This window comes from Palaemon carinicauda, chromosome 32, assembly GCF_036898095.1.
Source record: "Palaemon carinicauda isolate YSFRI2023 chromosome 32, ASM3689809v2, whole genome shotgun sequence".
NCBI lineage: Eukaryota > Metazoa > Arthropoda > Malacostraca > Decapoda > Palaemonidae > Palaemon > Palaemon carinicauda.
Window position 1 is genome coordinate 50,538,757 of NC_090756.1, and position 22,500 is coordinate 50,561,256.

Sequence of the window (22,500 nt, forward strand, 5' to 3'; positions counted from 1 at the left end):
TTATTAGTGACATATCCGGACTCACAATGAGAATGAAGATACATAGAGAAAATATTTTGGATGCTGTGTTAGTTCTCAGAAAATAAATAAGAATTTTATATATTGTTTTATATTTATAAACATAATTAATATATTATTTCTTATACATTTATGGTATATCATCAACAACATTAACAATAAATTCTTCCGTTTCTAGTCCACTGCAGGACAAAGGTCTCAGATTTGTACTTAGCCATGTCTGAGATTTGTCCATTTGCATCACCACCTTGGCCACTGCGGATTGTATGATTCTGGGACATTTTCGTCTGATCGCTCACAGCAAACCAACCTAGTACGGGTGGCCCTGACTAGTACAGCTTTGCTGATCATGACGATAAATAAACCCTTCCACCACGTTAAGGTATTCCATCTTTTGTTCTCATAAGAAACAAGAACTCCAAAATAGCTCAAGGCTACAGAGGTAGCTATACTTAATGGTTAGGTCACCTTAGCAAACTTCAATCTACATTGGAATTTACAAAATACTTCGCTGTAATTTATGTAAACTTTCAAGAGCCATACATTACTTGGAATATGAACTCAGTAAACTTTGGAATCTTCAGGCCCAGAGTTATGTCAACTTCCTTCCTTGTCGCTTCCTGCGTCTTGTTCCAATAGGCTTTTTGCTCCAGTTGGAATTTTCTAAACAAGTTCAACGCTGAACGAACAAGAAAGTCAACAAAAACGATAAGTTGAATATATTTCGTTTATTAGTTCCATATAAAAAATCTCAACTTTCTTGGGTCGTTCTGAAATCTAAATAGTAATGGGTATGGTTTTTGTAAATACAAAAAGACCATCTCTCTCTCTCTCTCTCTCTCTCTCTCTCTCTCATATATATATATATATATATATATATATAAATATATATATATATATATATATATGTGTGTGTGTGTGTGTGTGTATACACACACACACACACACACACACACACATATATATATATATATATATATACATATATATATATAATATTATCTATTAGTAAAGATTTGATTGGGATTAGTACTTTCGTCCATTAGGGACAATATCAACAATGAAAATTCATATACAAAGACATCGTATTTATACAGAAGGGGATCCCCACAACTGTCAGTTTCTTGATAATTCCAGAAAAGTCAGATCATAGATAGGAGTATAATACCTGATTAACCAGAAAACAGAATAAAGTAAAAAAAAATCCTTGGAGAAGGTAAAAGACTAAGGTAATTTTTAATAAACAGCCTAGCAAAATATTTTTTTTTTTTTTGGCAGATGACGTAAAAAGATAAAATATAATTTTCTTCTAAGAGATAAAATTTCCTTCCAGAAGATTGACAACCTCACAATTGATGATTCCAGGCTTTAAACCATCCCGTGACGACAGGAAATGTGCTCATTATGTCTCTTAATCTCAGGTAATCTCCTCCATGTGTTCATTTCATGTAATGAAAACGTTTGAGATTCACTTTGGGAGATTAAATAAGTTCGTAATGATTATATCCATATTAGCATAACCGACTTCATTTTATATTACATGAGAGAGAGAGAGAGAGGAGAGAGAGAGAGGAGAGAGAGAGACAGAGAGAGAGAGAGGAGAGAGAGAGAGAGAGAGAGCGAGAGAAATTAACCAGGATATATACTGATTCAAGACATGTCATATGTCATGTGGGCTAAGCTCCTGTCCAATGCCTCGATCGCTTGGTTTAGATTAAGCTGGCTTAAGCCAACACAGTCCATATTGGAATGGAGAACGAAAGAAAAAAGGATATAATTTCTAAGAATACCTGCTATTCATTCTAACTTCACTTCCTCCTTTTTATTTATTTTTTTTTTTTTTGATGTTTTCATAGTTGATATATGAAAATTTATTTTAATAGCGTTACTGTGTTTCAAATATTTTAATTGTTCATTACTTCTTTTTGTAGTTTATTTCCTTATTTCCTTTCCCTCACTGGGATATTTTTCCCTGGAGGAGCCCTTTGGCTTATAGCATCCTACTTTTCCAACTTGGATTGTAACTTAGCTATTGTTAATAATGATAATAATAATAATAATAATAATAATAATAATAATAATAATAATAATAATTAATCATAATGATAATTAAAAAAAAAAACAACAACAACAACAACAACAATAAAAACAACAATAATAATAATAATAATAATGATAATAATAATAATAATAATAATTCAAAATTGTTTTCACAAATCCAAAGTTTCGTAGATTAGAGAGACGATTTACTAAAAGAACTTTTGCCCGTTGATTCTGTCAAAATCACCTTTCCAGAGTCTTTGTACTGTATTTCAATATTTATCAAAGCACTTCTAAATCTAATCAAATCAAGTACTCAAGTATCAAATAATTAATCCGAGAGTAAATGACATAACTGAACAATAAAGTGAAACGTGTTTAAAGTGTCATTATATCTAAGTTTTATTTTCTTATGCCTTTAATTTTTCATAAAACTTGCATCACTCGAATGGGTCTTTTAAATTTTAATATTCCAATGTTTTTAAAATTTCTGAAATGTTTCCTCAATTAAATGTCTGACTCTGGAGATTTCCTCTCGCAATGAAGGTGTCCTTATAAAGGAGTCAGAATAATTGAAACACGTTGAAACACGTTCTTGTGAGATTTTTGAATGTTAATTCATGGTTCATATATGACATTGAAAGTAGATGAACCTCTCTCTCTCTCTCTCTCTCTCTCTCTCTCTCTCTTATATATATATATATATATATATATTTATTTATATATATACTATATATATATATTATAAGTATATATATATATATATATATTATAAATATATATATATATATATATATATATATATTTCATGGGCAAGATATGTTGTATTATGCAAACGGTATTTTTAGATTTATTTCAGAATTAGGTCTTCTAAAAGATATTTAAATTTTATATGGGCATCATTGCTTTTAAGGTTTTAAATTAAATTGCCTTTTATTCTCTATATATAAAAAATGATAGAGGCGACAATGAGAACTCTCTCTCTCTCTCTCTCTCTCTCTTTCTCTCTCTCTCTCTCTCTCTCTCTCTCTCTCTCTCTCTCTCTCCTTGAATGTAAGGAGGATGTGAGATGAAATTCACATACTCAAGTGAATTCAATATCTAAGATTTTTAATTAAATCAAAGGGCTTTGGGCAAAAGATTGACCTTTTAAGTTAGAAGAGGATATAGCAATTATCCTTTGATTATTTGAGATATTTTATCATCGACCTCCGATAAGGTGACCCTTTAAAAAATGTGTCACTAGAGCATCTACCCTTTAAAAGTTTGAAGACATGAGAGGGGAACATTACTCGAAACAATGTAAAATTAAAGAATTAAAATACTTCTTTAGAATAGATTTATTACACAAAATCTTGAAAGACTTTCTCAATAAGCCAATTTTTTGTGCAATTGAAAAAGACACAGACCTAATGTGTTTCTCAAAAGTAAATTTGCTGTGCGAGAATCACATCTAAAATTTTAAAAGAGTCATACATGTATAAAATAAACACTATTAATACCGAGATCCAGATGTTGAGGAGCCACCGTCCTTGACCTACTTACAATCATACTTTGAGTTTTGTTTGGATTAAACTTCATACCACATAATTTACACCTTGCACTAATTTTAGCTAAATCTCTATTAAGGGATTCATCAACCCCAAATCTACATTCGGGGGATGGAATTGATGAAAAGAGAGTAGCATCATCTGCATATGCAACAAGCTTGTTTTCTAGGCCAAACCACATGTTCTGTGTATGTAGTATGAAAAGTAATGGGCCAAGAAAACTACCCTGTGGAACACCGGATATCACATTCCTATACTCACTATGGTGCCCATCAACTACTCTGTGAGATCTATTACTAAAACAATCAATAATAATGCCAAGAAACGACCCATCCACTCCCAACTGTTTGAATTTGAAAACAAGTGCCTCGTGATTAACAAAGTCAAAGGCAGCACTAAAATCAACCCAATCATACGAACTTCCTGACCACAATCAAGGGATTTTTTGTACGGCATTGGAGATTGTAAGAAGGGCATCACATGTCCCAAGGCCTTTACGAAAACCAAATTGTAAACTAGGGAACAGATGACAACCATCAGCAAACCTATTAAGATGTTTTGCCAGAAGACGTTCAAAAACTTTAGATAATATGGTTGCTATGGAAATTTGGCGATAATCAGTTGGACTTGAGCTACCACAAACACATTTACATAGTGAAGTAATATTACCAATTCTCCAACAAGTGCTAAAAGCTCCTCTTCTTGCTAACTTACGGAAAATTACAGATAACATTGGAGCTAAGAAATCTGCAGTCTTTAAAAAAAAATTAAGGAAAAATACCATTTGGGTCTACACCTGCATAAGCATCAAAGTCTACTAAGAGAGATTTAATTTCACGAGTTCGAGAAGGTAAACTAGTTAATTCAGCCTCAGGAAAACAGGAAGGAGGAAGTTCAGGTTTCTTATTACTCTGCTTGCTGTCAAACTTATCTGTAATGCTCCCGGGTTGTACTAGAAAGCTTTTGTTATATTGTTTAATTGTATTCTTTTTCAGTTGAAGCATAAACTCTCTGAGCAAAAGCTCTAAGCTGAGTATAGTTATTCCGGGTCAAATCTGATCTGTTACCCTTCCAAAGATGATAGACCTCCTGCTTCTCTCTCGTGCAGAATCAAGCCTGTAGAGGATCATGAAATGGTTTGAAACGGGAACATTAACAAAGGTAGAATTAGGATGAAACGATATTGGAAATACAAAATAAAAGGTTATTTGCATAGAATAATTAATAGTACAGTTATATAATAAATAAATAAGAGTATATTTTATTTAATGAATAATTAAGAGTACAGTTTATATAAAGAAAAATTAAATTTGTGTATTACATAATTATAATGAAGTGGGGGTTAGAGACAAAATGCGAATGACCTTTGGTGTGCAAGTATGGCTTTGAGATAGTGAAAATCTTCAAGATAATATTTCATGTGGCAAAGAAACTACAATATGGGGGAAAGATGGATCAACACTTTGAAAAATAACTGAATGTCTTACTACAAGGGGTGGGTTAGGGGCACGAGCAGGGTTTTTTTTTTTTTTTTTGGAATAGGGCGAATGATTTGGGGAACAGAAAATGCAGATCACAAAGTGGTTGTGAGGTCAATACAATAACAGAGTTGATTGAATCAGAAAATTAACCAGATTATGGGGATACTTTGATGTTTGGTAAAAGAAACAAATTTAAGGATGTGAAATATATCTTCTCTGAGACTTTTTCTTGATTCTTGAATTATTAATATTTCTAAATAAGTTCTCAGCCTCTAATCAGTGAACTTTCTTTAGAGAAAATAGAGAAAAAAAATATGAGACACGTTCTCATCAGTCGCCTATTCAAATTCTTCTCTGTTACAGCATTTTCTCTTCCAGGTTTCTATTGGATATCTGTTTTACATAACAGTATTTTCTATTTTGTTTCTATTGGGAATCTGTTTTAGATAACAGCATTTTCTATTTTATGTTTCTATTGGAAATCTGTTTCAGATAACAGCATTTTCTATTTAGTTTTTATTGGAAATCTGTTTTAGATAACAGCATTTTCTATGTTATGTTTATATTGGAAATCTGTTTGAGATAACAGCGTTTTATATTTTATGTTTCTATTGGAAATCTGTTTGAGATAACAGCATTTTCTATGTGATATTTCTATTGGAACTCGGTTTGAGATAACAGCATTTTCTATTTTATGTTTCTATTGGAAATGTGTTTGAGATAACAGTATTTTCTATTTTATGTTTCTATTGGAAATCTGTTTGAGATAACAGCGTTTTATATTTTATGTTTATATTGGGAATGTGTTTGAGATAACAGCATTTTCTATCTTATGTTTCTATTGGGAATCTGTTTGAGATAACAGTATTTTCTATTTTATGTTTATATTGGAAATCTGTTGAGATAACAGCATTTTCCATTTTATGTGTCTATTGGAAATCTGTTTGAGATAACAGCATTTTCTATTTTTATTTTTCTATTGGAAATTTGTTTGAGATAACAGCATTCTCTATTTTCCTTTTATTGGATATCTGTTTTAGATAACAGCATTTTCTATTTATGTTTCTATTGGAAATCTGTTTGAGATAACAGCATTTTCTATTTCATGTTTCTATTGTAAATCTGTTTGAGATAACAGCGTTTACTATTTTGTTTCTATTGGATATCTGTTTTAAATAACAGCATTTTCTATTTTATGTTTCTATTGGAAACCTGTCTGAGATAACAGTATTTTCTAAAATACTTTCCTTCCGGTTGATTTATTTAGTCCATAAAATTAAAGAAAAACCTCCACTTTTGAATAGCGGTTGATACATTTCTTTAATTACAGCCTTTCTTACATAAGACATTTTAAAACTTAACTTTCTGAAAAAAACATGGACGTTTTCTCATCAAATCTTAATAAAAGATTCAATAATTTGTGATTTTGTCTCGTATGGTTTCTGATAGATGTTAATTTTATTTGATATTTAACGTTTTGTTAGATATATTGGAGTAATTAACCACTTTGGTTAACAGCCGGCACCTGAGTTGAAGCCTAGAATTAAGGTTTGAGGTTCAGGGTTATTATTATTATTATTATTATTATTATTATTATTATTATTATTATTATTATTATTATTATTATTAATGGCAAAGCTGCAACCCTAGTACGAAAAGTAGGATGATATATGCCTTATAAGGGCTCCAACAGGGAAATATAGCCCAGTGGAGAAAGGAAATAATGAAAGAAATGAATTACATAGGAGAAGTAATGAATAATTAATATATAATATCCTAAGATCAGTAAGTATTAAAGTATAAGTCATATACTGTACAAACTATGAAGGAAGACTTATGTCAGCAAAGAGAGAGAGAGAGAGAGAGAGAGGAGAGAGAGAGAGAGAGAGAGAGTTCCGAGGACTCCAGGAGAATTGCTATAGCTAGGTTGATACCTATGCACTTTTGTTGCAACGTGATGCAAAGTGAGGTCGTAACACCTCATAGAGTAAACACCCGAAACTGTGCCAATGTTGCGGCGTGAGTATGCGAGTCCTTGCGGCATGACACGAGGTTGTGTTGCGATGTCTTGCGCAGTGCCATGACGTGGAAGCGGTGTTTTCTTGCACGGTAGTAGTATCAGAACCGCATCGACAAAACTAGTCTCTTCAGACCTAAAATCAAAATATGCTGTGCTCAGAAATAACTGAATATATTTTAGTAGACCTACTTTAGAAACTATACTCATGTCAGAAAGCATAATATATAATATATGTTTTGGGGTATTATACTTTCATTTAAATGGCAGCACTCATAAAAAACTAACAAATCTTTATTACACTTAGTACCAATACTATTAAAAGACGATTGTGGTGATCACAAAATACATAAGAAACATGGCTACATAACATTCTTTTGATTGTTAAGAACATACCTTATAATAAAAGGGCGAAAAGCATTATTATAATGAGAATTATATGATATTATTATACCCACATAACAAAATGATCTGACATTTTGTATTATTTTCCTATATATATGAAAATGAAAAAAAAAGAAAACAGAAAATGAATTAGTAATAGTCTCGGTGATATTTATGACAGTCACAGTATTATAAAGGGCAAGCAGCATTGCATTCATGGAAATTATATCACTTTCTGAAAATCTCCTGGTATTTTTGATATTTCTGGTAATGCAATTCAAACCTTAAACCCCATCTTATCTTGATTTTTAATAATTAGTAGTTTTCCCCATTTGCGTTGATTAACTTATGTGGATTTTCGTGCTTCTAATGATTTCAGATCAGATAGTAGAACTTAAAATGTTGATGCCTATAACTTTTTCAAAAAAAATCAGCTATTTCAAGCTCAAACTCTGCTAGGTTCACATTACTAAGGGTGACAAACAGAGGTAGCTGCCCAAAATGGTTTGATCAGAAAGGGCGGGGTTGCTGTCACCCTTCTGAATTCTTTAAAACGTCCTTTAAACTCCATTTCTAACTTAAAAAAAAAAACTGGGTTTTACTACATCAACAAAAAGGTCATGATCGGAGGATTCATTCTTTTTTTTCAGTTATGAGAATTGATCAAACATTCTTTTCTCAAGAGCTCTGACAAACACTGTACCCTTTCAAAAATAACATCAAATATTTCTAAAAGGCAAAGAGCTCCCTTGTAATACCAGGTTAGAATGATTTAAATAAGAAATTAGTTAATATTTCAACTTAGGAAACTATTTACATACACAAAAAAATCAGTAAAATTGATGTGTGAAATTTGGCTTGGAAGTTTAATATAATTTATTTATATAGTGTCTGAAGAGTGTGACATAATTTTATAGTTTTAAATGAATAAAAAGGGTACTTAATGATTCAGCTTTTAGAACCACAAAAGTGTCTAGAGATAGCCGCTAGTGACTCGAGCTATAGGTTAGTGACCCCTGCACCAGGGTATGACTACTCTCTCCCCCTATCCAAAGGGACGGGGAGAAACCAGAGTAGTGAAGCATCTGGAAATGCTACTGAGTGTAATCGGTAAGATATATATGTATATATATATATATATATATATATATAGCCGAATAGTTGCACTTTATTATATAGGGGGAATATGCAGCAGTATGAAATTAATTTTCAAAAATAACTTTATTCCTAATATGGCAACTATAGAAGCAATCAAAGTCACTGATTCCTGGTAATTACTCCCCATTATCAGTAATCCCATAATCTGTATTGAAATGATATACATATTGAAAGCTTTGAACATTAAAAGCTTTAATGCAGATTTCGAATCTGTGATTTAGGAGTTAAGCGGAAATTGATTCCTTTGTGATTTGCCGGAATAAACATGTGCAATAATTAAAGAGGATTAAACTGATTCTCAAAAAACAAATGATCACAAGAAATGAATGAGTTTTTCAATGAATAATGTCCAGACAATGAAGGAGGATATTTGCCATTAAACGAGATGAGATGTATAATCTCACCATTAGAGAAGACAATTATCGTTGGAGATAATTTCTTGAGGATTTTTGTTTAGGTAATTAAGGACTGACATGTATTAAGTCAATTAAAAATGATGGAAAGTAATCATACCAGTCTGATTTATATTGCAGTGTTGATAAAAATGTTATTAATTAAATAAGAATGGGAAATATAATTAGTTATGAAATGCTCTCTCTCTCTCTCTCTCTCTCTCTCTCTCTCTCTCTCTCTTCACACACACACACACACACACATATATATATAATATATACATAACACACACACACACACACACACATATATATATATATATATATACATATAAATATATATATATATATATATATACACACATATATGTATATATATATATATATATATATACATATATATATATATATATATATAAAGTTGCCTTCCAATAAGTGTCAAAGTCAGTGACATATATCACCATTAAATGGATGACTTTCGTAATGTCGATAGTGAATTTAATTTACATGATTTATACAGATCAATTATTAATGAGACACTATTTCAACCACAGTTGACGTTAACTTTGCCAGGTTTTATGTGGTTTTCGCAGCGTGTTTGATTTTTTAATGAGTTAGTAAGCATTTATGCATTGTCGATAGATTAGATTGTAACTTTTATGACAATAGTAACTAAAAAAAAAAGAAAAAAAAATTATAGACTATAATATATCAAGATAAGAAAATGCAAGACTATAATAATCCAATATAAGAAAATACAATCACATTCTCTTGCTGCAAATAAATGATTTTCATAATAGATTATACACTGAAATTATAGAAAATATTAGTGAATGTTAAATGATAGGAAAAAAATATCTGCCATTCATCATTATATATACACAAATCATTTAGGTATTCTGACTTGTCCAGTATATCAAGGTATACATAATGGAAATACCCAAAGGACAACATTTAATAGTTTATAACTGATTGACTGGAGGTAGAATGATAAGATGAGTATTTATGGTGATCATTTCATTATATATTCGATAGTTTTATGAAAACTTAAAATATCTTGTTACAAAAGATGTGAATTATAAGAGCCTTCAGCGTGTTATGCTCAGACACTTTCAACCATTATTTCATTTACTGTTTTTTACGAGCAATCTATTACCGTTGCCAAAGAAGTCGGAAGACGGTAATGTTTTCGCCCTTGTTTGTCAGTTTCTCTGTTTTTCGTGAACAATTTCCTACCCACAATTTTACTACTCGAATAGTGAAGGTTCCAGTGATTAATTGTTATGCTGAGACAATGATTCTATTTTGAAAGTCCGAGGTCAAAGGTCAATGTCAAGGTCGAGCAAAATTTCAACCGATATTGCTTCTGGGAAAGGTAAGCGGGTTTCGAAAAAAAGATGCCGTGTCGGGGGTCTGCACTCTCAGAGTGCTTTTCTAGGTATTACTGTGTTTTATGTCGGCTACCACCCAAAATTGGGTGAAGTGCCTTTGGTATATATATATATATATATATATGTATATATATATATATATATATATATATATTAAAATTTCATGCATGACCTAGAGAGAGAGAGAGAGAGAGAGAGAGAGAGAGAGAGGTTCAATACACTCTACTACTCTCTCGCAATGTTGCACTTTCAGACATTGCTTAACGTGACTCACCATCGTCAGTTCTTTCCAATGGCGAACCAAATAAAAGTTCTTCAGCAAAACATAACTCTACTTATCTTCCTGCTCCATTCTCTATACCAGAAAGCAGTCAGAAATCCTTTGTTACTGTTAATGGAAGAATTCCACAAAAAAATAATGGGAATCAGGTCTATTACCAAAGGAGATGACGTGATAACAGCTGTGATAGATGTCTTGAACACGACTTTTCCCAGATCACTTCAACTTGTCATAGTCAATCTACCGGTTATAGCGCCTTCTATCAATAACGAATTCTGAGTCTCCTGTTTTAATCCTTGTTATAATCTATTCTCACATTCCTTGTGATCCTATAATACTTTATTCAGATAAGTGAAGTTTAAAGTTGTATCATCTCTCAATTAAACTACCAAAATATAGCTTGTATTTCTCACAAATGGAGCTCTGTAGCCTCTCTTCTTACTAGCTATTTTGTGTGATTTGCAAATGAGCGTTATATTATAAGTGTATATCATAATAGTAAATTGTACTTTAATGTTTGATGTTCTCTTTTAAAGTCAAAACAAGGATGTTAATGTTGTATGTGACCTTCTCAAGGCCTGATTAAGATTTGTCTGAAGTTCAGTTAAATCCCTTGAATTCATAAAAAAACTGGGATCGAAGCCTAATCTCTTCAATTGAAAGCAGGGTCGCTACCAATCATGCCACCAGAAGTTCATATTGGTAACAACCATGCCATTCATTTGAAAAATAGTGTTCGAACTCAGTATGAGGTTGAAATTTATATACAGTATATATATATATATATATATATATGTATGTATATATATTTATCTATTTATTTATTTATCTATTATATTTATACATACACTCTTTTAAAACTTCTCTTGCATCTTTGTTTTCTTATTCAAGGTCTTCAACTGAACTTTTAACAAATATTAATCAGGTCTGGCGTTGAGGTCACATTTATATTTGAGCACGAAATAATGTTGATTTTCATCCACACACATACACATAGACATAGACATACACACAAATACACACACACATATACACACATACGCACAGATATATATATATATATATATATGCATATGCTGTATGTTTATATATATATATATATATATATATTTGTCATAATTTCTTTAGTTTCTTTTTTAACTCTTGTTGGCATACAGATTCTCACTACGCTTCTTCGAGGTTGGTTCCACTACTTTGTCTGATGTATATATATTTGTTTATTTATTCATTTTTTCCCCTTCAATTTTCATTTAAATTTTAACTGTTTTTCATAGTTTTGAATGATTTTGTAAAAAAATTTAACTGTTTCTTAATTCTTTTGTATATGTTTTATTTTTAGCCCTGGACAATATGATTAAGAATCACGAAACGTTGGGAATAATAAAAAAAGGACATTTTAAACTAGTCTTTCCCAATCCAAACCATGAAATTTGTGTTCATTACTGGCTATTGCTGCCTTCAGCGAAGATATATATATATATATATATTGAATATATATATATATATATATATACATACATGTATATATATATATATATATATATACATGTATATATATATATATACACGTATATATATATAAATATATATATTTATATGTATATATATACATATGTATATATATATAGATATATATATATATATATATATATATTTATATGTATATATATACATATGTATATATATAGATATATATACATATGTATATATATAAATATATATATATATATATATATATAAATATATATATGTGTATATATAGATATATATATATATATATATATGTATATATATATTGCATACAGTATATATACACATGTATATATATATATATATATATATATGAAAAGAGAGAGAGAGAGAGAGAGAGAGAGAGAGCCTTACCTTACCTTATTGCCTTATTTCTTGTTTGGGTTCCCCCAGATCCCTCAGTGTGAGGCACCTCGTATATCCACCAGAGAGTTGCTAATGCATCTTCCGTGTATTTTGCATCTTCCAGTCTTGGATGGTCTGGGATGCATCATAGGTATTTATTGAGCTTATTCTTAAAGACATCTACTCTCACTCCTGATATGTTTCTTAGATGAGCTGGCAGCACATTAAATAGTCGCTGCATTATCGATGCTGGAGAGTAGTGGATTAATGTCCTTTGCGCCTTCCTTAGTTTACCTGGTATATTTTTTGGCATTATTAATCTACCTCTGTTTATTCTTTCTGATATTTTTAGCGCCATGATGTTTTCAGTAATTCCTTCCATTTGCTTCCATGCTTGTATTATCATGTAGTGTTCTCTTCTTCTTTTTAGACTGTATAGTTTTAAAAATTGCAGTCTTTCCCAGTAGTCAAAGTCCTTAACTTCTTCTATTCTAGCAGTATAGGACCTTTGTACACTCTCTATTTGTGCAATATCCTTTTGGTAGTGTGGGTACCATATTACATTTGCAGTATTTGAGTGTACTACGTACATAAGTTTTGTAAAGCATAATCATGTGTTCAGCTTTTCTTGTTTTGAAGTGTCTGAATAACATTCCCATTTTTGCTTCACATCTAGCCAACAGTGTTGCTATTTGGTCGTTGCATGACATATCCTATTTAACATTACACCAAGGTCTTTAATTGCTTCCTTGTTTGTGATTGTCTCGTTATTAGGTCCCTTGTATTCATATACCATTCCTTCTCTGTTTCCATAATTCATTGATTCGAATTTATCAGAGTTAAATACCATCCTATTTATCTCCGCCCTTTCATATATTTTGTTTAGATCTCTTTGTAGTGAGTTCCTATCTTCATCACAAGTAATTTCTCTACTTATTCTTGTGTCATCAGCGAAACTTCTCACTACAGAGTTTTCAACATCACAGTCTATGTCTGAGATCATAATAACAAACAGCAGTGCAGCTAAAACCGTACCTTGTGGCACGCCAGATATTACCTGAGCTTCATCCGATTTTTCGTCATTTGCAACCACTATCTGTTTTCTTTTTTGCAGGAATTCTTTTTCCCATTTTCCAATCTTTCCCCACAATATTATGCTTTTTCATTGTCTTCTCTAATATATTGTGGTCTACCTTGTCAAAGGCTTTTGCAAAATCTACATAGATCACATCTGTGCCTTTTTCACTTATCATATTTTTGTATATGTTTCCATAGTGTGCTAACAGTTGGGTTTGTGTACTTTTTCTGGGCATAAAACCGTGTTGACCTATATCAAACAAATTATTTTTAACCAAATGATCCATTATTTTCTTTTTTATTACCCTCTCATACACTTTAATAATGTGTGATGTTAGACTAATAGGTCTATAATTTCTTGCCTCTAGTCTTGATCCACTTTTGAAGATGGGGTTATATAAGCTAATTTAAGTTTAACATATTTCTCGCTCATATCTACACTTTGTCTTAGCAGTATTGCAAGCGGCTTCGCGATAGTGTTTGCAGTTTTTTTTTAACAAAATCGCTGGAACTTTATCTGGTCCGGCTGCTGATATATTTCTAATTTCGTTTATAGCCTTGACAATATCTGCTTCATTGATATCTATATCCGTTAGATATTAAACTTTTTCTTCTCTTATTTCTGTTTCATTATTCTCATTCAAAATTCTTGGCGTGAACTCACTCTTATATTTTTCTATTAATATGTTGCATATTTCCTTTTTTTCATTCGTTAGCCGTCCTTCAATTCTTAGAGGGCCTATTTATAATCTCCCTTTATTCATCTTTTTTGCATAGGAGTAAAGTACTTTGTGTTTTTTTTTATATTTTGAAGTGTCCTTTCTTCTAAGTCCCTTTTTTCATTTTCTTTTGACTGTATAATCTTTTGTTCTGCATTTTCTATCTTACATTTTAATTCCATAATTTTCCACACATTTTTTTTTTGTAAGATTTTTCTTCACCTTTCTAATTTTCTGAAATATGATCCTTCTTTCTATTGGTCTGCATGTCTTTTGTTTATTGTTATTTTTCGGTACATATTTTTCAACAATTTTCTCCAGTATTTTGTACAGTATGTCCGTGTTTACCTGTATATTATCACTTACAAACACATTTTTCCATTCTTTATTCAGTTCTTCATTTATTTCTGACCATTTTATATTCTTACTATAAAAATTATATTTTCCATATCCTTCCCAATGTTTTGTGCTTTGATTAATTCTGTGATCACTTGCTTTGGAATGGACTATCAATTCTATGACATTGTGGTCTGAAATTCCCGTGTTATAAACTATTATTTCCTTACATAATTCACCTCATTCACAAATACTAAATCTAGGATATTTTCCTTTTTTGTTGGAATAAGGTTTATTTGTTGCATATTATGTTCTAATAGCATATCTTGAAGAGAGAGAGAGAGAGAGAGAGAGAGAGAGAGAGAGAGAGAGAGAGAGAGGAAAAAAAAAAAATTTCTTAATTAAAAGTTTAATCAAAAAATCTTCCCCGGGTTTTTAGAGAGAGAGAGAGAGAGAGAGAGAGAGAGAGAGAGAGAGAAAGAGAGAGAATTTTCTTAATTAAATTTTCAATCAGAAAATCTTCCCCGGGTTTTTTAGAGAGAGAGAGAGAGAGAGAGAGAGAGAGAGAGAGGATTTTCTTAATTAAAATTTTGATCAGAAAATCTTCCCTGGGTTTTTAGAGAGAGAGAGAGAGAGAGAGAGAGAGAGAGAGAGAATTTTCTTAATTAAAATTTTAATCAGAAAATCTTCCCTGGGTTTTTTAGAGAGAGAGAGAGAGAGAGAGAGAGAGAGAGAGAGAGAGAAAAAATTTTCTTAATTAAAAGTTTAATCAAAAAATCTTCCCCGGGTTTTGAGAGAGAGAGAGAGAGAGAGAGAGAGAGAGAGAATTTTCTTAATTAAATTTTCAATCAGAAAATCTTCCCCGGGTTTTTAGAGAGAGAGAGAGAGAGAGAGAGAGAGAGAGAGAGAGGATTTTCTTAATTAAAATTTTGATCAGAAAATCTTCCCTGGGTTTTTAGAGAGAGAGAGAGAGAGAGAGAGAGAGAGAGAGGAGAGAGAGGATTTTCTTAATTAAAATTTTGATCAGAAAATCTTCCCTGGGTTTTTAGAGAGAGAGAGAGAGAGAGAGAGAGAGAGAGAGAGAATGTTCTTTATTAGAATATGAAGCAAAAAATCTCTGGTTATTTAGAGAGAGAGAGAGAGAGAGAGAGAGAGAGAGAGAGAGAATTTTTCTTAATTAAAATTTCAATCAGAAAATCTTCCCTGGGTTTTTAGAGAGAGAGAGAGAGAGAGAGAGAGAGAGAGAGAGAGAGAAATTTTCTTGATTAAAATTTCAATCAGAAAATCTTCCCTGGGTTTTTAGAGAGAGAGAGAGAGAGAGAGAGAGAGAGAGAGAGAGAGATAATAAGATAAATAAAAAACACCCCAATTATAATTACAACTGATCACCCTGGAATAAACTAATTAAAGGGATGAATTGTACAGACCAAATGTAACCCACTTCAATGAAACATTATGATACAAGAAATTTTAGTATAAGAGGGATATAAGATATATGTTACGTCTCATTTTTACTGGATCTTGATATTATAAGTGTTAGAGGAGGATAAAGATTGTAGAAAAACAGCAAAAGCGTTGTAATGTATGAAACAAATGCGGTACAATCCATTTGAGACCACAGTTAGTTTTAAACAATATAACATTACAATGTTACTGATTGCAAAATAAATATTGGTTGTATATATATATATATCACTGTAAGATAAGGGAAAGGGAAATTAATTGATATTTGGCACGAACAAAGTATAGGATCATCTATATTTTATCCCAAGTATTTGAAGCCTCTGAAATATGTATACAGAAATATTTTGAAGATAAGATTACGAGAATAGATGAGGTTATTACCTATCTTTTTGAAGGTCACTAATTTTCTGGAAAAGTCCCAAAGATTAAAGATTCAAGCCATTGTTCTCTAGTCTTGGCTGATGCCATAGCCTCTGTACCATGGCCTCCCACTTTCTTGGGATAAAGTTTTCTTGCTTGAGTGTACACTCGGACACACTATTCTATCTTATTTCTCTTCCTTTTTTTTTTTTAATTTATTTTTCAGTTTATATATTGAAGTTCTATTTTAATGTTGTTACTGTTCTTAAGATATTCTATTTCGATTTTTTATTACTTCTCTTGTAGTTTATTTTCGTTCCTCACTAGGTGATTTTTCCCTGATAGAGCTCTTGGGTTTATGGCTTCTTGCTTTTCCAGCTAGGGTTGTAGTTTAGCTGTTAATAACAATAATGATAACTCCACTCCAGCTTCGATTTTTGGAATCAGTGGAATGTGAGGAACCGTATGGGGAATTCCCCAAACCCTCTACCCAATTCACAGTTAAGATATACAGTAGTATTAGGATACTACCGCTAGAGAGTTATTGGGTCCTTTAACTGGTCAGACAGTACTGCATAGGATCATTCTCTCAGGTTTCGGTTCAATTTCCCTTTGCCCACACATAATCCAAATAGTCTTGCATATTATTTACATGTTCTCCTCTGTCCTCATATACCTGACAACACTGAGATTACCAAACAATTCTTCTCTGGTGCTATTTCATGAAAATTACACAAAGCCTTGCAAAATGTTATAGGAAGAAAGCAAAGTATAATTCTTTAAACTTAGAGAGAGAGAGAGAGAGAGAGAGAGAGAGAGAGAGAGAGAGAGAGAGTAAGGGTAAGGGTAGAAGAGCCTCTTTAGCTATGGTAAGCAGCTCTTCTAGGAGAAAAAACACTCCAAAATTCTTTTGTATATGTTGTTCTCTATTCTTGGGTAGTCCCATAACCTCTCTACCATGGTCTTCCACTGCCTTGGGTTGGAGTTCTCTTGCTTGAGGGTACACTCGAGCTCACTATTCTATCAAATTTCTCTTCCTCCTGTTTTGGTAAATTTATATAGGTTATAAAGGAAATATTTATTTTGAGGTTGTTATTGTTCTTAGGATATCTTATTTTTCCTTATTTTCTTATTTTCCCTGTTGGGGCCCCTGGGCTTATAGCATCCTGCTTTTCCAAATAATGATAATAATAATAATAATAATGATATTGTATTCAGATATAGTATTAGGATATAGTAAGATAGGTACTTATCGCCAGGTCCCGACCACAAAATTCTTATGTTTATTCGATGTTAATAATAAGTCAACATTTTATTCAATTTGCCACTATCTAAGTAGGGCAATGCTCAGGGAAACTATTACAATTACAGTATTTTTGTGGCAGTGGTAAAATTATACAACACACACACACACGCACACACATACATACACACACATACACACACACACACACACACACACACATATATATATATATATATATATGTGTGTGTGTGTGTGTGTGTGTGTGTGTATGTATGTGTGTGTGTTTGTGTGTGTGCGTGTGTGTGTGTGTGTACCTCTGTATTTGCATATGCAGAATAAATCATCACATATAAAAGAAATACGTGAGGTCACATTATAGAAGGCTGCCACTGTAACAGCAAACTCAACCCACTAAAACTTTGTTCAATCTAAAACGATTAATATTCCGCTGATCTAATCGGCCGCTCCACAAATATTTTTCTTAACTTTCGAAAAAAAGGAAAATGTATCAATACTACAGCAGTTTGGGAATTGGTATAAGCGACTAATTATGGAAATTTATTAATGAGTGAATTACCGATGAGACAATATTATGATATTGGATTTTTGGTATTAATGAGTTGGGTTTAATTGCCATATCTGGTAATGATGCATGATTGAGTTACCAATCGTAATAAAGCATATTTTTGTTATTATTTTTCTTTTTCGATATATAGATGAACAGATGAGTAAGGTCGTCAATTAGGATCGGCAGATTCACATACTGGTGGTTGACACACGTACATATGTACACACTCATATTTATGTGCATGTATGCATATACTGTATGTGGTTGAGTAGCTTCAACCGTGTTTGGCAGTTGGCGTCTTGTTAGGCCACGCCCCAAACTCCAGCTCGTGTACGTTCTTTACTTAAATTCATCAGGAATTTGGGTAAAAAAAGTAAAGTTCATTAAGTATTTGCTTCTTTTAATTTTTATCACAATTGAACTGTATCTTTGATTGAGCGAAATTGCAAAATGTTTCGTCCTAATGAAGAAATTAAGAGTTGCCAGTTGGTGACTATTGAACGAAAATCGATGAAATGTAAGCAAACTACTTTTGCAATATACTGTACCTCAGTCCGGAAAATATATTTGCAATAAAGGGCAATTTATTTCTTTTATTGAGCTAAGAAGTCTGGTATACGTAAAAAGAATGATTTTTCTTTTATTTCATAAATGATGCATACAAATAAATAAAAAATAAAAATTATATTTAGTTTATATTTGATGTAATCTTAACTAGTCACAATCTTCTCTTTGATTTCATCTTTTGGGTCTCTCTCTCTCTCTCTCTCTCTCTCTCTCTCTCACACACACACACACACACACACAGACACAGACAAACATGTTTTTGCACATCTTTAATTTTAGCGATTTTGCTGAGCCTTAATGGGCTACTTTTCGTAAAGTATCGATAAAGCAAAATCTGTCTTGTGAACAAACTGAGTAGAGTGAGAAGGTTTTAATGTGAACGTTAGATGTACAATGTATTAAGAAAGTTTTGATTCTCTTTCTCTTCCGAGTCTTGTATGTACACAACTAGGAGAAAGAAAACACTATTTCAGGTAATTAACTTTGTCGTGAAAAAGTTTAAATATTTATAACAATCATTTCAATACATTTTTTTTCAATTATGTGAACTTTATTCGCTAACTTTTGAGCAGTGGGTTTTAAGTGGCCAATCAGAAACATCCCTGCCTGGTGATCGCCAGAATGGGGTTTGAGTCCTGCTCAAACTCGTTAGTTCCTTTAATGTCTGCAACCTCAACATCCTTGTGAGCTAAGAAGGAGCTTTTGGGGAAGCCTATACGTTTACCTGCTGAATCACCAGCAGCCATTGCATGGCATGTCCAAGTTGGAACAAGGAAGTTTTCTTTGGTGGGAAACGAGACAATGGAGAGACTTTTCTCATCTCAACAGAGAAATCACGACCAACCTGAGACACGCCTGGAACAGGAATCGTCACAAATCACAGGATTTCAAAGGTTGCCTCATAGTCATTTTTATTTCCTTTTTTTATATTATATGGGGTGGGAATCGATGTTAGCCAATAGGTTACTTTGAGGATGTCTATTAATAATCAATTACGGTATCTCTCTCTCTCTCTCTCTCTCTCTCTCTCTCTCTCTCTCTCTCTATTATCTTAAATCATTATAAATAATATCTTATCGCTTTTCTAATTTCCTTTAACTTACAAAATTAAAAAAGGGCTTTTCAATACAAAAGGCATTTCTACAGGTTAAACCAGCATTGGTGAAGTAATAGAATATGACTTCAGAACAACGTAAATCTTATAAGGAACGTTAATTTCTGCAGTACGATCACGTATAGAATTAATCTACGCCATCACACTAAAAGATAAGTTCATATGCTTGGATTATTTCTCGGTAAAACAATGATTATTTTTCATATGAATGTTTTCTTATAATAGAGAGAGGAAGTAAAACAAACAAAAGAGTAATGGTTATATCAACAAAATTACATATCATTTTTTGGTTTTCTCACCATTACCCCTCTGGAGAGAGAGAGAGAGAGAGAGAGAGAGAGAGAGAGAGAGAGAGGGGGGGGGGGGGAAGGAATTCCTACCAAACCTCTCTCTGAGAAAGTTCACCCTGTCACACCCTTATTGCATTGTGAGTTCCTTCATGTAGCCCCCTCCCCCCTCCATCTCTCCCTACACTATCTGTTTGGTTACTCGCCGCAAAGTGAGGGTGTGACCAGGAATTCCTGTGTCCAACTGTACAGTCCAGTATAGCCCAAAGGATGAATAAACTGCACCTTATATTAATGAAGCCTTACGATATACGAGTTTTACTACACTTTGTGTTATGGATGCTTCATAGTTGAAATATTTTGACGTAAACCAAAGTCATCGAGGTTAAGGGGAGTCTACCAGAAGGAAGGTTTAGAAAACGGGTTTGATGACCACAAAATATCTATAAAAAGTTTCATATCCCACTGTAATGGGTTAGCAGAAACCATAAGAGTCCAAGGAAATGGAGTATGAAAACTATTAAATTCGAGATTGACTGTAAAAGATGGGGAAATAGAACCTGCGGTAGATTATAGAGATATGTTGGTCAGTTTATGCGCTCGTCTGACTGTTAAACTAGACTCATTGCTTCTCTGATATTAAATTAAGTTTATTTGAACTACAGCTAGACACAAGAGTCCCTGGCATACCTTGCTCCATGCCCTAGTTGGAAAAGCAAGATCCCATAAACGCAGGAGCTCTGACAAGGAAAAATTACCCAGTGAGGAATGTAAATATCGAAATAGAAAAACTACAGGAGACGTAATGAACAATTAAAGAAATTATTTCTAGAGGAGTACCAACGTTTAAATAGATTTTTCATATATAAACAACCAAACTTAAAAAAGGAAAAACAAGAGGAAGAGAAATAGGACAGACTATTGTACCCAAGTGTACCTTCAAGCAAGAGAACTTTACTCCAAGACCGTGGAAGACCATGGTACAGAGGCTATGGCACTACCCAAGACTATAGAACAGTGTTAACGATTTTTTTCTTTTTTTACTGAAATGTTTTGTTTTGTTTGCTAAATTCTTGAGGCAAAGAGAGAGAGAGAGAGAGAGAGAGAGAGAGAGAGAGAGAGAGTGCAGTGGACTAGAAATAGCTGCATTTGCTATTGTTGTACACACGTATATATATATATATATATATAGATAGATAGATAGATAGATAGCTAGATATATAGATTAAATATATATAGTGTGTGAGTGTGCTTAGGCAGCAAATAATTATTGCCAGTTGTGCCCAATAAAGTTAATTTCATGCCACTCCAGCATAGCCTCTTTTCAGTCGATATGAAATTACAGTTCTCATCGAATTGTTAAAATGAAAAAATCAATCATAAAATAACCTAATTCGATGCATGAGTTATAATGAAGCCCATTGATTTATGCGAAGCAAATGCTAAATAATTCGCACTTTTGCTTTCATATGGATGCGATAATATCATTATTATTATTAGTAGTAGTAGTAGTAGGAGTAGTAGTAGTAGTAGTAGTAGTAGTAGTAGTAGTAGTAGTAGTAGTAGTAGTAGAAGAAGAAATTCAAAAGTTCAAAGTTGCAGAAAATGTTTTTATGCTGTTTCTTGCTGCCATAATTGTTTTTTTTTATAGTTTATATATGAAAGATCTTTTTTAATGTTGTTACTGTTCTCTAAACATTTTGTTTTTATTGTTCATTACTTCTCATATAGTTTATTACTTTCTTTCCTCACTGGGTTATTTTTCCCTGTTCTAGCCCTTGGTCTTATAACATCCTTCTTTTCCAATTAGGGTTGTAGCTTAGCTAGTAATAATAATAATAATAATAATAATAATAATAATAATAATAATAATAATAATAATAATAATAATAATAATGATAACCTTAGTAGTAGTAGCAGCAGTAGTAGTAGTAGTGGTGGTGGTAGTAGTAGTAGTGGTAGCTCAGCTACAGTCCTAGTTGGAAAAGCTGGATATTATGAGCCTAGGGGCTGCAACAAGGAAGAAGAGCCCAGTGAGGAAAGGAAATAAGGAAACTGATAAAAAAGTGTGCCAGAACCCTCAGGTTATACAACTCTAATCTAAGGCAGTGCGAGGTTGGATTGCTTTTGAGCGATCAGACAAAATCTCCCATCATCACCAATCCGCAGTTGCAAG